The sequence below is a fragment of the Petaurus breviceps genome, unplaced genomic scaffold (genome assembly GCF_028583685.1).
Source record: "Petaurus breviceps papuanus isolate PSGF00001 unplaced genomic scaffold, PetGlider_PUasm1.0 229, whole genome shotgun sequence".
Classification (NCBI taxonomy): Eukaryota; Metazoa; Chordata; class Mammalia; order Diprotodontia; family Petauridae; genus Petaurus; species Petaurus breviceps.
Window position 1 is genome coordinate 32296773 of NW_027185903.1, and position 15631 is coordinate 32312403.

A 15631-nucleotide genomic window follows, 5' to 3' on the forward strand; every position below is an offset into this window, starting at 1 on the left:
TACAAAGATGCTATTGCAGGGCTGTAGGAATGGGAGAATTGGTCCTCATTCTCATCACACAGGAAGGAAAGAGAGATCATAAGTACATGTAAAAACAAAAAAAAAGCATGTTTTTGAAATCATCTTATAACTTAGACTTGAGACCCATATATATATATATATAGTTTTATATATATATATATAGTTATATAGATATATATTCACATATGTGCATGGACTGTGTTTTCAGTGCACCTTTCAGCAAAAAAGATACATAATCATTTCGTTCATTCAAGCACATAACCATCCAAACTTCTAAGAATTTTTTGTGTATGTGTGTGTGTTTTTAAAGGTTGTGTTAGTTTTGTTTTACAATGGTGAAAACTGTTTGCAAGTGAAATGAGAAGTACAGTAATTCTCTGCCTTTTTTTTTCCCTTTTGAAAAAAAAATAACTCCTTGCAGGCTGGTCTGGATGACTCTCAACTGAGAAATCCTTGTCCAAGTGTGTAGAGTCAAAATGTGTCATTGTGAGCTGTTGCTGTGGGGAATCGGTGGCTGTTTTGTAGCTGGTTATGAGTTTTTGTGCTTGGGATGTCCTACTGATGTCCCTCCTTGGGAGGGACTCATTGCTGGTTGTAACAACTGTGCTTTTGTTATGCATGGTATCCAAGTCAGTTAGGAAGTAGACCCTGGTAGCTGTGCAGGTTTGGGGTCATTTAAGAGAGGGGCAGTTCAAAGCACAATGCCTCCCATGGGATAAAGTTCCAAAATGCCAAATTTTTCTTAAGACCTCCAGCTATTGGGGGTGGGGATGGGGTTAGGGTCAATTGGAAAGAATATCCATGTTACTGTTACACTTGTCACCATGAGAGAGAGCATTAGCTGCCCAGGATGCTGCTATTTAATTTTTAAAAAAAAATTAAAATTCATTTTTCTTGTTACTTTGTTTAAAAAGCTTTGTTCAATGTTTTTACAAAAAATATATTGTTAAAATAAAATTGGTCTTTGACGAGAGGGAGGATATGGTGGTCAGTTGTAATTTTGCCTTTACAAGGCAATGGGGGGGGTGCTGGGGAAGTGTACCTCCTTGAAATTTTGTTCAAGCTCTAGATTTGATGGCTCTGTGTCTTGTTGTTTTAAGTTGCTTTTGATGCATTGTATTAGGTCTTCAAAAAGAATAAAAGTTGTTTTGAAACTTAATTTTGGATTGATATTTAAATGGTCACTTTATAAGGAATTTCTAATAGCTCTTTATACTTTTGGGTGACCTACATGTGACTGAATTTGTAGTAAGTAATGGTATGGGCTATGGATATGACCATGGTCAAGTTCGTACCATAACTACAAGGTTATTTGTATATACAAGTTTGTGGAAACTGGCTTTGTAGTTAGAGAACCTGAGTTCAAATCCTGCCTTTTAAGCTTACTACCTTAGGCAAGCCTCTTAATTTCCTTAGGTCTTAGTTTCTATCTGTATAATGATGGACATTAAGTCTAAATGACCTATGAAATTCCTTCCAGGGGCGGCTAGGTGGTACAATGAGTAAGAGTGCCGGCCTCGGAGTCAAGAGGACTTGGGATCGATTCCGGCCTCAGATACTTAACACCCACACAAAAAGAACCTGGCCTTGTAACCTTGGGCAAGTTATTTAACCCCAATTGCTTTAAAAAAAAAATTTCCTTCCATCTCTAGATTTATGACTAGATAGTGTCTGAGATTACCAATTTTTTAACTCTTGTTCTATGATCTGAGTTCATTCAGTTGTATTCAGTACTCCAAAGATCTGTGGCTTCATTGGTTAAGAATTCCTCTGCTGGTGCAGATCACAGCATTTTCAATGATGACAAAATCATCTGGTCCCCTTAAGTTGTTAGTGTCGAAAGCAAAAAAGAAAAAGAAACTTGGTACCCCACCCTCCAATGATGACCTCTTCTGAACTATCAAGCAGGTCCTTAGATGAAGCAGAACATATTACTAGACTCATGAAGATTCCTCAAAGATCACCAGAATAAGATTTTAGTGCACAACCCATATGACCCTATTTTTGCTTCAAGAGACCAGAGCTTACTGAAAATCCTCTTTTAATAATGTCTTTAAAGGTGTTGCCACGTGTGGACAAAAATCCCAAATTCATTTGTAAAATATTTGGCTATCTAGTGATTGATCAGTAACAAAATCTGAGTCAGAAGGGACTTAGGCCATGGAGTCTAATTGGTAATTCAATTAGAATGCCCTAACCAATCTATCTGACAAGTCATTATCAGTCGCAAGTGATAGGTAACCAGTCATCTCCATGCCATTATTTTGATAGCTATAATTCTAGGAAGTTTTTCTTTAAGTCAGATCTGAATTACCTTTTCAATCTTGTTGGTCCTGGTTCTGTCTTTTAGGCTCAAATGGAGGGAGTCCAATACCTTTCCCCCGAGGTGATTTGCCCTTCAAATAACCGTTGTTCACCAATCCCACCTCCCTTTGCCATCCTCCCTGAAAGACTTCTCTGGACTTAACTATAATAGGGTTGAAAGAACCTTCCAAAAGAGAAAGTGCTTGGAGGTATTGAACTAGGTATTCAAATCCTCAATTCACCCTCTACCCCACCCCTATCCCCCAACCTGTTTCATACTGTGAATTAGGATGAATAATGAAGACTGGGTTTGTTCCACATGCTTGCTTTGTCTCTGGTTCTTTACTCAGTCTCCGAATTCTTCTAGATGCACCAGTCAATGTGTAAGGTACCTGGGGAGCATACAGAAGACTGATAAAATACTATCTCAAGGGTTTTTACTCTTGTTTCACTCTTTGAAATACAGTCAATAGGTTTGAAGATTTATAGTCATGAAGAATAGGATATTTTCACATTTATATTTAGCTCCTCCTAGTTATATCTGGGTCAGAAATGCACAAATTGGAAAGATATGGGTTAAATGGCCAGACTCAGAGAAATCATTAATGGTTTAATGTCATCTGGGAAGGAGGTGACTAAGGGTCTGAGTTTGACCCAGTGCTATTTAACACTTTTGTCAGTTACTTGAATAGAAGTATATAGATGGCATGATCATCAAATTTGCTGATGTCATAACTTTGAAAGGTATAGCTAAAACATGATGACAGGATTCAAAAAGATCACAATGGGATATAACACCATGTCGAATGTGATAAGATAAATGCCAAGTCTTGTTTTGGGTTAAAAAATTCACCATCACAAATATAAAATGGGAGGAACTTTTTAGAAGCTTTTCTGAAAAAGGTCTGAGGGGTTTAGTGGGCTTCAAGCTCAATGTATGAAATGCCCTTAAAATATGTTGGACTGCTTTCAGGGAGATGTACTTGGCTCTTTTTCTCCTGCCTGGAATGTCCTACCTTCTGTCCAAATCCTACTAGGCTCCCAATATTCATCTCAAGATGTCTTTTCCAGGAACTTTCACTAATCTCTGTCCCTCTTTCTCTCTCTCCTCCACACAGTACATACACACATGTATATATACGTGTATATTGTGCACATATGTATGTATGTGTGTATACTCAGTTCCAAGCCTGTCAGTTAACATTTGTCAGATTTCTATGTATGCAAAGGACCCAGGAATAAAGAAATAACAATTCCCCTTGTGACCTGCCTGGGTCAGACCACATTGGCAGCACTGTTTTGAGTTCTGGGTGACATATATTAACATATTAGGAAGGATATTGAAAAGTCATAGATGTCCAGAAGTGTGCATCCAGGACAGCAAAGGGCTTTGAGTTTGGGCCCCATGAAGTTCAACAAAAGGACCTGGCAATAGCCCAGAAAAGAGAAGACTTGGGGAACATGCACAGTTTGCTCAAGTATGTAAAAAGCTGTTGTGGAAGAAGAATTTGACTCCCTTTGACTCCAAAAAGCAGAAGTAGGAGCAATGAGTTGATATTGTGGAAGGAAATTTAGGCTAGCTTTAAGGACAGAGCTATCCCAAAGTAGAATGGGCTGCTTCAAAATGCAGTGGATTCCCTTTCATTGGATTTTTTTTTTAATAGCAGGGGCTAAATCACCATTTATTGGGGATGAAGAAGAAGCATTTTTATCAGTGCTTACTATGGAACAGGCATTGTACTAAGCATTTTGCAAATGTTTCATTTGGTCCTCACAACAGCCCTGTGAAGTACTTTTATTATCTTCTTTTTATATTTGAGAATACTCAGGCCAACGGAGGCTAAGTGTCTTGCCCAGAGTCACAGCTAGTAAGTGCCTGAAGCTGACTTTGATCACAAGTCTTCCTGACTCCAGGCCTAGCTAGCTCTCTATCCATTGCTATCACTTATCTGCCTATGGCTTAGTGGGAATCACTTTTAGAATTGTTTTGGATTACATGGCTGCTGACTGTAACACGTACAGAAGCTTGATATTTGGACCCGTTAGTCTGAAGTTCTCATGTGAGCACCATTTTGCTGTATGATTTAAGTTTGACAGTCTTAAAGTTTCTTGTGGTCTTCTGGAGTCATTAGTTGTTATTTGATCAATTTCAATTTTCAGCAGATTTTCTCCCTTAGTTAAGGTACCTCTTGTTAAAAGTGTTAATTCTCTTTACAAATCTTTCTTGCATAGCTCTTATTTCTCTCATTTCTCAATTCCTCCTCATTAGACTTTTAAAATAATGTTTAGTTCTTTAAAAAAAAAAGTTTAGCTTCTCTTTCCGGCATTCTAGTTGACCTCATGCACAAACTTTTATTTTTTCTTTGAGGCTTGCTTTGTTTGTAGATGTTTTGTAGTGATTCGCTTCTGAGTTTGTGCCTTGAGCATCCCTCTTGCCACAATAGCTCTTTATGGTGGGACTCTTTGGTTTCCCCATTCTTCTAGTCTATTCCCCGACTTCAGATTATTTTTAGAGTGGGGTTCTGAATTTCTAGGGATATCTGAGCTGCACTTTAGTCTTCTAGAGTCTTTTTGGTTCTTTCTCGTGGACACTGAGTACTGAATTATTCCAAGATCTCAGGTACAACTCAGGCTAAAGACCTGCACACGTTTAGTGCTTCCCAAGTGATCTGATCCAGGACAAACTCTGATCCCTGCCCTCCTGATCCAATCTCTGCCAGTTCTTAACCTGGATTTGGGGTTGAACAATACTCCTGTTGGCTTACCCCTTGTTAGATGTCCCAGTAGTCTACTGCTGGACTCAACCATTATTAGAGAGCTAGAAAAAAAATTGCTACTTCACAGTGATAGAATTCTATTTGGTCTGGGATTTCTGCCCTTGTTTTTCTGCTGCAGGTTTCAGACCAGGCTAGAGGTAGACACAGAGTTCCTGCTCAGATCCTGGGTCAGAGCCTCACAATTGCTGTTCGTTTCTGAAATTGTTCCTAGTTCAGTAAATGACCTAAGGCCCAGAACTGCTCTGCACTCTGGAATGCCACTCTCAGGTACAGGTTTCCTCTTCAGTCTCTCCTGGAACTAGGGAGTGAACCATAGTTCCTGTTGGCACCTGTAACTTCTTCCTGCACAAGGATGGGGTATCCCCCCACATTGAGTCTCAGACCTCTTCTTGCCCATTGATCCCCTTTCAGTTACTCTGTACTGCAATGCTGGACCTCAATCTAGTGTTTACAGGCATCACCATCTCCCCATGGTGACCAGAGCTGGGAAAATGATTCTGTGTAGATTTTTTTTAAATTTCCCAATCAGGATTGGACCTAGTGTGTTTCTTTGATATTCATGGAGGAATTGTGTTGAAGGAGTCCAGTTATAGTTCTTCTTGGTCTCTTAACTTTCGTGGCTTTGCCCACTATGATTTGTTTAAATAAAATCTTACTAAGATATAAAAACTCTTATTTTCAAAGCAACTATGATTTTTTAAAACTTAAGTTGATTTATTAATCATTTAAATTGGATTCTGAACTCCAAAAGTCAAAGATCTGGCCCACAAAGTTGCCAAATCTGCCAAAATACAGTCACCAGGACCTTGCCTCCTTACAGATGCCAGCAACAGGGCTGTAAGCCAATCTGTCATCTGCCTGCGTCCTGGTATTGGTTGAAATAGTGGGAAAGAGAATGTACATGTTAGTTTTGGACTAGTTAATTTTAAGGAATTCTTTTTGGAGCAGAAACACTGCACACGTCAGTATTTCCATTAAAATCCAAAATGACTGTTTCAGTGGGGAGTGGGAATGCTGCAGTTTGTTTCTTTTGAACACCCACTATGTTCTAGACACTAGGCCAGATGGTGAGAGAAGTACAAAGACACAAGTCCCTATCTGCAAGAAATTTATATTCTGCTTGGGGAAGATGACATAATCTAAATATATGTTATATGTATAATATATATGTATAGTACACATGTCTATTATATGTATATGTATGCATTTATACACATATTATGTACATTTATAGGAATCTCATATACACACATATGTATTGTGTGTATATATACACATGCATATACCCACATGCACCATGGACATATAATACACAAGGATACATGTTATGTGTGTATGTACACATGCATATCCATACATGTATATGTGTGCATCACACAATGTAATATATACATTTATAACAAAAATTAGGATATAAGTACATGAGAGAGGTATGCAGATCTTGGACATGTCTGAAGACAGAAAGATCACAGGGTTGTGGACCCAGAGCTGGAAGGAATCTTTGAGGTAATCTAGCTCAACTGCTTCAATTTACAGATTTGGAAACTGAGGCCTATAGTGGTTGATACTTTCCCTCAGATTTGTACCCAGGCTTTGTGTTTTTTTACTTCAAATTCAGCACCAAACCACTGCCCCATGTTTTATTTACATCTTGGGGGATTGGGGAGGTTCCTGGAGGAGGTGGAACCCAACTTTGACTTTAAAGATTGGAAATTATTCCAATAAAATAAAAAGATGGCACAAGGGGCTGAATTCTAGGGTATGGGCTGGCATATGTGAACATTCTCTAATCCTTGTAGCCACTGTCATAAAAAGGATGGGGCATGACACAGTGGAAAAGAGAACTGAAATGCTCTGAGCCAGGAGGCCTAGTTCTACCTAAATCTCCTTACTCTACTATAAATTAGCAAAGAGATTTTGGGAAAATCAGTCTCTCTAGTCCCCTTCCGTAGACGACCACAAAGGTCCCTTTCAACTCTGACGTTGGTACTTACTTAAATTGTTAATAGAAAGATGAGATCTGGGGCAGCTAGGTAGTACAATGAATAGAGCACTAACCCTGGAGGACCTGAGTTCAAATCTGGCCTCAGACACTTAACACTTACTAGCCGTGTGACCTTGGGCAAGTCACTTAACCCCACTTGCCCAGCCTTCCCTCCTCCAAAAAGCAAAAAAAAAAAACAACAATAACAACAAAAAAAGATGAAATCTAAAGTCCTGTCCTGCTCTGAAATTCCACGAACCAGTGGCTCTAAGGCACCAGTATACAAAAGCAGTCTTTGTCCTTTGCTAAGATTTTGGCCAAAGTTGTAAGACTAGGGAGTGAGTGCCCTAAGAAGATAACCACCCCACTAACTCAGTACTGGCTGTTGATATTGATAACGAAGAGGGTCAAGGGAAAGTTTCAATATCGTTGTAGTCTAATTTTCCCACCTATCCATGCCACTTGGTTTCAGCAGAATTCAAAATGGTGCTGGTCTTTCAAATGTGAGAATACATTTGGAAATAGTGTCAACACTTGGTTGGGGGCTGGAAGTGAATGAGGTGGAGACTGAGATTTTCTGAAGGGTGAGTAAAAAGAAGTGTCTGCTGGGCCAGTCTTGAGGGGGAAGGTAATGTGTGCTGGTGAGACTAGATAAGGACTTGGCCCATTTAAAGAAAAAAAAAAAGTTTAGAACTTGTCCCTTTAAATATGTGACAGCCTAAAAATAGGAATCCTGTTGAGATATCTTATGTGCAAATAGATGTAATTGATTGCCCACTAGCCAAACTTCAGATAATCTTTTCAAAGAATAGTACTTTGTAATCTCTAGCTTGGTATTAATGTCATAAATCAGCTGAACAGAAAGGTGCTGAAATGCTTTTGGAAGAAAAAAAGATAAATGTTTAACCACCAACGTGCTTGTCTGCTTCTTTGTTTCTTCTTTTTCCTCCAGAAAGATAGATGTTTAGAGACACTCTCTGTAGTGTACTCCCATGCTCATGCTATGGAGAATGACCTTAGGATTAACCTACTATTAAAGAAACCATCTAGAGCTTTGCCCTAAACACATGCACGTGTTTGCCTTAAGATAGGCCGGTGAAGCAGTCACGAACCCAGGAGAGCCTCTGGTGCCTCCATTAATCATTTTAAACATTAAAATTCAGGATAGGACTGCTGATCCTAGAATCTGCTTGTTGAAATTCCAAAGTGTTGGCTGGAAAATACACTGTGTATCTTTCCTTCAAATCCAGAACCTTTTTATACTGGCAGCTCAAGTTTCAGAAAAAAACTAATTTATAGTGTCAAAAGTCTCACCCATAAGAAAGTGCAAATAACATGATCACAATGGGTGAAAGATTTTGATTGTTTTGAGTCCACTTTTCTTGCTTCATTCTTTTGTTGGTAGGAAACTTGGGGGCTGTTGATGTCCCTTACATTTGGAAATGACAGGTTTGCTGGTAGCTCTATTAGAGACCAGGATGGGTAGGAACCCTCCTGTTGCCATGAAGCTCTTTCTTCTTTAGGTGTGAATAGTGTTTCCTTGTATGGGTGACTTGCCTGAGTGAGCCCTTGCAAGGCTTCTCACTTTTCACAGACACAGAGCTGGAAAGGCCTTGGAGAGCCAGACTAGATGATGGAGATGGAATGCTAGTGCAGGGTCACATAGCTAGTGTCTGAAGTGGGACTTGAACCAAGGACCACTGACTCTAAGTCTAGCTGTCTGTTCACCACCTCTCTTCTTATCGAAGGTTTTTGTTCTTCTATCTCCTGAGGTACACCAGAGAGTTGCCTCATCCTTGAAGGCTACATACCAGGATGGCCAGGCAGCTGACTCACTTCTTAATTGCTTCCTGACTCTAATGGTGGCAGCCAGGTGGTACAGTGGATAGAGCTGTAGGCCTGGAGTTAGGAAGACCTGAGTTCAAATATGGTATTAGACACTTACTAGCTGTGTGACCCTAGGCAAGTCATTTAAGTTTGCCTCAGTTTCCTCATCTGTAAAATGATTCTTTTCCTAAGGCCATTTATAGGTTGAAGATTCTATTCTTAAGTCAATTCAACCAGTATTCATTTAAAATGCCTAATGTTCATAAAGCTCTGTCCTGAGTGATGAGGGACAGACCAAGTTTGATTAAGACCTTGTCCCTTGGCTTCTGCTCTGGTCAGCTCATTCTTCTCATCCTCTCTTACAATGTTACCATGCTGATTTCCTGTCTCTGCTTTTATCTTTTTCCACCGCCTAAATGTTCCCCATTTTCTCCTCTCCACCCCATACCCAGCAGTCCTTTGACGTTTAGCTCACTGTTAGAATGTAATCCCCTTGAGGGTAGGGAATGTTTCATATTTATCTTTGTACCCCCAGTGCCTGGCACAGAGCAGGCATTTAATAACTGCTTTTTGATCAATTGGCTCCTCTTCCACGAATCCTCTCTGAGGCGATTGACAGCTGCAACATGAAAGACAAACATTTGCCTGGGATTCTATGGACAAGCAGAACTACTCTAATTCACTTACTTTTTCCTTTCCTTGGATGTTCTTACCCTCCTCCCCTTAAAAAGCCCCTCAAACAAAAACCAGATATTTTAGGAAAACAATTTTTAAAAATTCCTTCCTGTACAATCCCCTCCTTTTGACTATTTTTCCCGTTGAGCAAAATTAGAAGCAAAAATGTTTCAGAGAAGCATATTTTACAAGGAAAAAAATTACCTAATTAAAGATGTCAAAAAATGAAATTTTTTTTTAATTTTTGAAAACTTTTAATCAGCAGCTAGAAGGTCACTTGTCTAGAATATTACAGAGGTGATTTTTGTTCAGGTACTGGTTGGACTTGATGTCCAAGAGGGGTGGAATGGGGTAATGAAAAAAAACTGGATGTGGTTATAGGACTTTCATCTAAATCCCCTTGCATATGTGTCTTCTTTTTCTTATCTGTAAGAGAATGGGAAATGGCCCAGGGTCCAGGGGTGGGGAACCTGTGACCTCCAGGCCACATGTGGCTGCAGGTTCCCTACCTCTGACCTAGATCCTCTAAGGTCATTCCATAGGGATAGCTAGGTGGCACAATAGGTAGCATTTTGGGTCTAGAGTTAAGAAGATCTGAATTCAAATCCAGCCCTAGATTCTGGCTGTGTGAACCTCGAAAAGTCAGTTCGCCTCAAAATAACACCTATTTCCCCAGGATTGTTGGGACGATCAAATAAGCTTAATACTTGTAAAACAATTAGCACCATGCTAGACACACAATAGCCACTCAATAAATGGTTGTTTCCTTCTTTCCAGCTTTAAATCTTGTGATGACATGACTTCCAAGTTCCCTTTCAGTACTGTTTCTATAATTCTAAACCTTCCCAGAATGCTTCAGGCCACATCGATTGCTTCTTTCTTGGAAATCCTAACACATTTACAATTTCTAAAGCAATTTAACATTTAATCACGTACTTTCTCATTTGTTTTCAGTTTGATGACTTAGCTTGCTGAGGCCAAAGACTCATCTCCAACTTTTGAGTGCTGTGCATTAGCAAAAATCTCTATAAATTCTGTTTCATGGTGATATAATGAATTAACAGCAGTGAATACTTGTTGACTATGCTTGACTCTGAAGGCCACTGAGTTTGGGTGGTATGAGCCCCCTCCCCCCCATCTCCCTTCATGGAGTTCCATTATTTCTGCCTGCCAGGGAAAGTTGGAACAGTCTTCCTGCTATCATCTAGTCTTAGCAAAAACGCAGTCCTGGGTTTCCAAGCTAAGACTGGCTGCACTCCAGCGTCTCATTAGTGATTCTGTCTTCTGTTTAATGTTAATTTTGGCTCATCGATAATGCTGATGAAACTGTTCAATTAGCCCTTTGTGACATCTATGACAGATCAAAGTCTCAAAGTCTGGCTTATGTGCCCCCCAAATTGTCCATGTTTTAGCTACCTTCAATGCCCTCCCAGAACCCCTTCTATCAGTAAAGCCCCCAGGTAGCGGGGTTGAGTTCTTAGTGAATCCTAGTCTTTTTTTTTTCATTCTTTGTCAAAGCCCCCGTAACTTTTCAGAGGGCTAAGAGACTGGAAGACACTTCCTTTCATTTTCACAGCTTCCAGCACCTAACTCCCTTCAAAGCAGAGTTGGGTGCCATCTCCCACTCAGGTCTTTCCGTACCCTTCTCCTTCAGTTGTTAGGACTTTCTTCCTCTTGAAATTATTTTGCATTATTTTCCCTACACTTTGTTTTTACTTATCTGTGCCATAAGAATAGAAAAGCAAAGGACTGTTTGGTTTTTGTATTTGTATCCCCAGAATTACTATTTCAAATAGTAGCTGTTTAATCAAGTTTTCTTCAATCAAATGGAATTGAAAGTGTCATTTGCCAGACATCAGTAGTGATTTTCAGTTCCTTTTCTGGGAGCCCTCTAGGTTGTGTTAAATTAGGGCTGCCATGTTCCCATAATTTTCTGGGTATTGTACCCTTGGTAACCGTTAATGTTCCAGGTCAATCAATTGCTCAATAATCATTTACCAAGGACCAATTCTGTTCTAGGCCTGTGCTAGATGCTGGAGTTCAAAGACAAAAATAAGTCTTTCTGTCCCCAGTGAGCTTGCATTGTATTGTACCATACAGTTTTTTCACAGATAAGTAAATAGAATATGTACAAAATAAACACACAGCAATTGGGGAGAGGACAATTAATTACTGGGGCAGTTCAGGAAAAAGCTTTTGAAGGCATGGTACTTGAAGTGAGCCTTGAAGAGTCCTGGGTTTCTAAGAAATGGAAGTAGAGAAGTAAGAGCATTCCATGCAGGGAGGGCAACCTTTGCAAATGCATGGGAGTCAGGAAATGAAATGTCTTGCCTGGGGAGCATCAAATAATCTAATTTGGCTAATGTGTAGAGTATGTGAAAGGGAATGATATATAATCAACCAGGAAAGCTAGGCAGAAATCTGAAGTGCTTTATATGTCAAGCAGAGGATTTTATATTTGGTCCTTTTGGCCATAAGGAACTTTTGAGCAGAGAAGTGACATTGTCAGTCTTGTGATCTAAGAATATCAATTTGGCAGCTCTACAGAGGGTGGATCAGAAAGGCAAGGGACTGGAGGCAGGAGATCAATGAGGAGGCCAGTGTAATATCACCAGTGAGATGTGATGAGGGTTGGAACCATGGCCATTTGTGGTGTGTAGAGAGAAGGGGAAAGGGGGGAGAGATGTTAGAGTTGATGAGACATGGTAACCAACTGGATAGGATAGGTAAGAGAGTGTGGAGAGCTAAGGTTGACTCAGTTTGCAAAACCTGGGTGACTGGAGGAAAATTAGTTTGCTTGACAGAAACAGGGAAATTACAAGGAGATTTAGGAGGAAAAAACATAAATTCTGCCCTGGACATTGACTTTGTAGTGACTGGGAGACATTCAGGTGGAGATGTCTAGCAGCCAGTTAGAGATGAGGGACTGGAACTTATGAGACAGGTTGAGAGCTGGATATATACATTTGGGAGTCATCTGTGTAGAGATGACAGATGAACCCATAGGTGCTAACGAGATCACTTAGACAATGTAGTGGGTCCAGGACAGAATCTTGGGGAATATACACACAGGGGGAATTGGGCATGGATGATGATCCTGAAAAGGAGGCCAGGAAGGATCTATCAGATGAATGGAAAAAGAAACATGATGAAGAAGGGTCACAAAAACCTAGAACGAATGGAATGCACAGAAATAAGGGGTACTCCACCTTGTCATATACAGCAGAAAGAGCAAAAAAGAACTGAAAGAAGTTCACTGGATATAACAATGAAGAGATAATTGATGACTTTGGAGAGAGCAGTTTCAGGTGAGTTCTGAGGATAGAAGGTAGATTATAAGGGGTTGAGAAGTGAGTGTGAGGTGACCAAGTAGGTGATGCAGCTTTTCTATATGCACGTATTTATTTATTTTTTTTGTAGAATGACTGTTAAAATTAGGAGAGATATAGGATGATGATGATGTGAAGAGAAGGTGGGGGGGTCAATAAAAGTTTTTTAGGGCTAAGGGAGATCTGGGCATGTTTGGAGATAGCAGATAAGGAGCCAATAACTAGGAAGAGGTTGAAAATTAAAGAAAGAGGGAATGATTGAAAGGGAAAGCTGCTTGGGGAAATAGGAGGGTATAGGATCAATGGAATAAATAGAAGGATTGGAATTAGCAAGGAGAAGTACAACGTAATACCCTGAGACTTAAACCAAGGAGAGAATGAAGAAGCAAGCTGTGATGATTTGAAAAGTAGACCTGGATGGTAGAAGCAGCTAGCATTTTTAAATGATCTCAATTTTCTTTTCAATGATGTTTATCGTGTGAGGAAGGGTGAAGGTGGTGGTAGAGGAGTTCTGAGAAATGAAACCTCTGGGGTGTGTATCAGTGAGCTGATGAAGTAAGAGTAAAAGAATTGACAGGAGAACACGAGGGCCCAATTGAAACCGGATGACATAAATTTGCTTCTACAGCAGCATTCAATAGCAGGTAATCAGGAGTAGAGTAAGTCAATGGTTAAAGTCTCCCAGGGCTGGGATCTACACAGGCATGAGCAGAGATAGGACAATGGGGCAAGAGACTTAAGAGCCCAGGACAAAGGAGATCTGAATTTGTAAAAAACAAAATGTTGACATTTTGAAGGGAGGGAAGTAAGATCGGTAGGAGTAGGGGTGGTGACTTGGGGAAACAGGGAGGACTAGAAGTTGCAGTGGAGATGAAGAAGAAGCTTAGGAGGGATGAGACACAAGGAAACTTGGAAGGATGGATTCTATGGTCAGACTGAGAGATTTTAAAGTTATGGATCCTGAAAGTGGGACATTTGTGGGTGATGAAGAGATCAAGGTTATGGCTGTCTCTCGGTGTGGCTGACGTGGAATTAAAATGCTAGTTTTAGAAGCTGGGAAAGCTGTTGAACTAGGAAGCAAAGAGATTAATGGGGATATCAACACTTAGATTGAAGTCCCCAAGTATAAGGGTGGGAATTGAGATACAGAGGAAGACTCTGAACCAAGTATTCTAAACTCCTTGAGAAAAGAGGGTGAGTGACCTGGGGCTGGTGGGTAATTGGATCTGGATAGGATAATATATCTGAATGGTTGTTGTTGAATTGTTTAAATTGTGTCCAATTATTTGTGACCCCACTTGGAGTCTTCTTGGCAAAGATATTGGAGAGGTTTGTCATTTCCTTTTGCAGCTCATTTTACAGATGAGGAAATTAAGGCAAACAGGATTAAGTGACTTGCCCAGGGTCACACAGCTAGGAAGAGTCTGAGGCCAGATTTGAATTCACAAAGATGAGTCTTTCTGACTCCAGAGCTGGCACTCTTTCTACTGCACCACCTAGCTGCCCTATATCTGAATGAACTGAACCTCAAAAGAAGCCCCCAAATGAAGGTGGTACAGGGAGGGCTAGAAGTAGTAAGGAGGAGGAGAAACAGGTCTACATCCCTTCCTGAGCCACTGTGTGTCCAAGGGTAAGAAAAAAGGTACATCTAGGACTGGGAAGAGTGGCCAAAGCTACAAAAAGTGTCTTCAGAGGAGAGCCAAGATTCTATAAATACAGGAAGATAAAAGGGAGTGTGAGAAGAAGAGTCCTCATAGGAAAGGTAGCTTGGTAAAAATGGAATGAGAGGCACATTAGACTGTGAGCTTCTTGAGGGCAGGACTGTCGTTGCCTATTTTTATATCCCCAGCACTTGACCCAGTGCCCCGGTTAGTAGGTATTTAATAACTGTTTCTTGACTGACAATGGAAGGAGAGTACAGAGCTGAATAGAGCTGACATGGATAGGTATGTGCAAGTGGGAAATGGTGATCAGGTAAAGAAGCTTGTCTCTATGCAGAATCATAGGGATTCTTAGTGAATTTGCTTTCTGTTGTCTCCCACATTTGACTGTGAGTTCCTTGAGGGGTGGAACTATCTTTTACCTTTCTTTGTGTCTCCAGCACATAGTAGACAGTTAATAAATGTTCACTGACTGATGCTTTTCAAATCATCCCATCGTCATCCCCACCCTATGCTCTCCTCTCCAGAATCACAGGGATTCTGAATGGAGCCAAAGGACAGTCGATTGCCAAATCCTTTCCAGTCATGATGGTAGTAATGTTAATTTATTATTCATTGAGTAGAAACAAATAACAAATGTAGAGGAACATGACAACAGGACAGAGTTCTGTTCCTGGTGGGACAGTTCAACGGGATAACATTAGAGTATGGTTGAATTATCATTTGACTTACCCTCCAGTTAATTGCTGGGGTAGCTCTACCAGCTCTGGCTTAAGTAACCTCTGAAAATGTAGTTGTGATGGTAGTATTTGCAATCAGAAGATGGATTTCAATCCCAACTCTACCATTTATTAGCTGAATGACTTTTGGCACATCTCAGTGCCTCAATTTCTCTTTGGAGAAAAGGAGATGCTAATGACCACACTACCTACCAATGGAATGGTTATAAGAAATACACTTTGTAAATTATGAAGCACTATGTAAATGTCAGCTATTAATATAATTTGTATTATCTATTTATATGTGTGCATGGGAGGGATGTTTGTAGGTTTG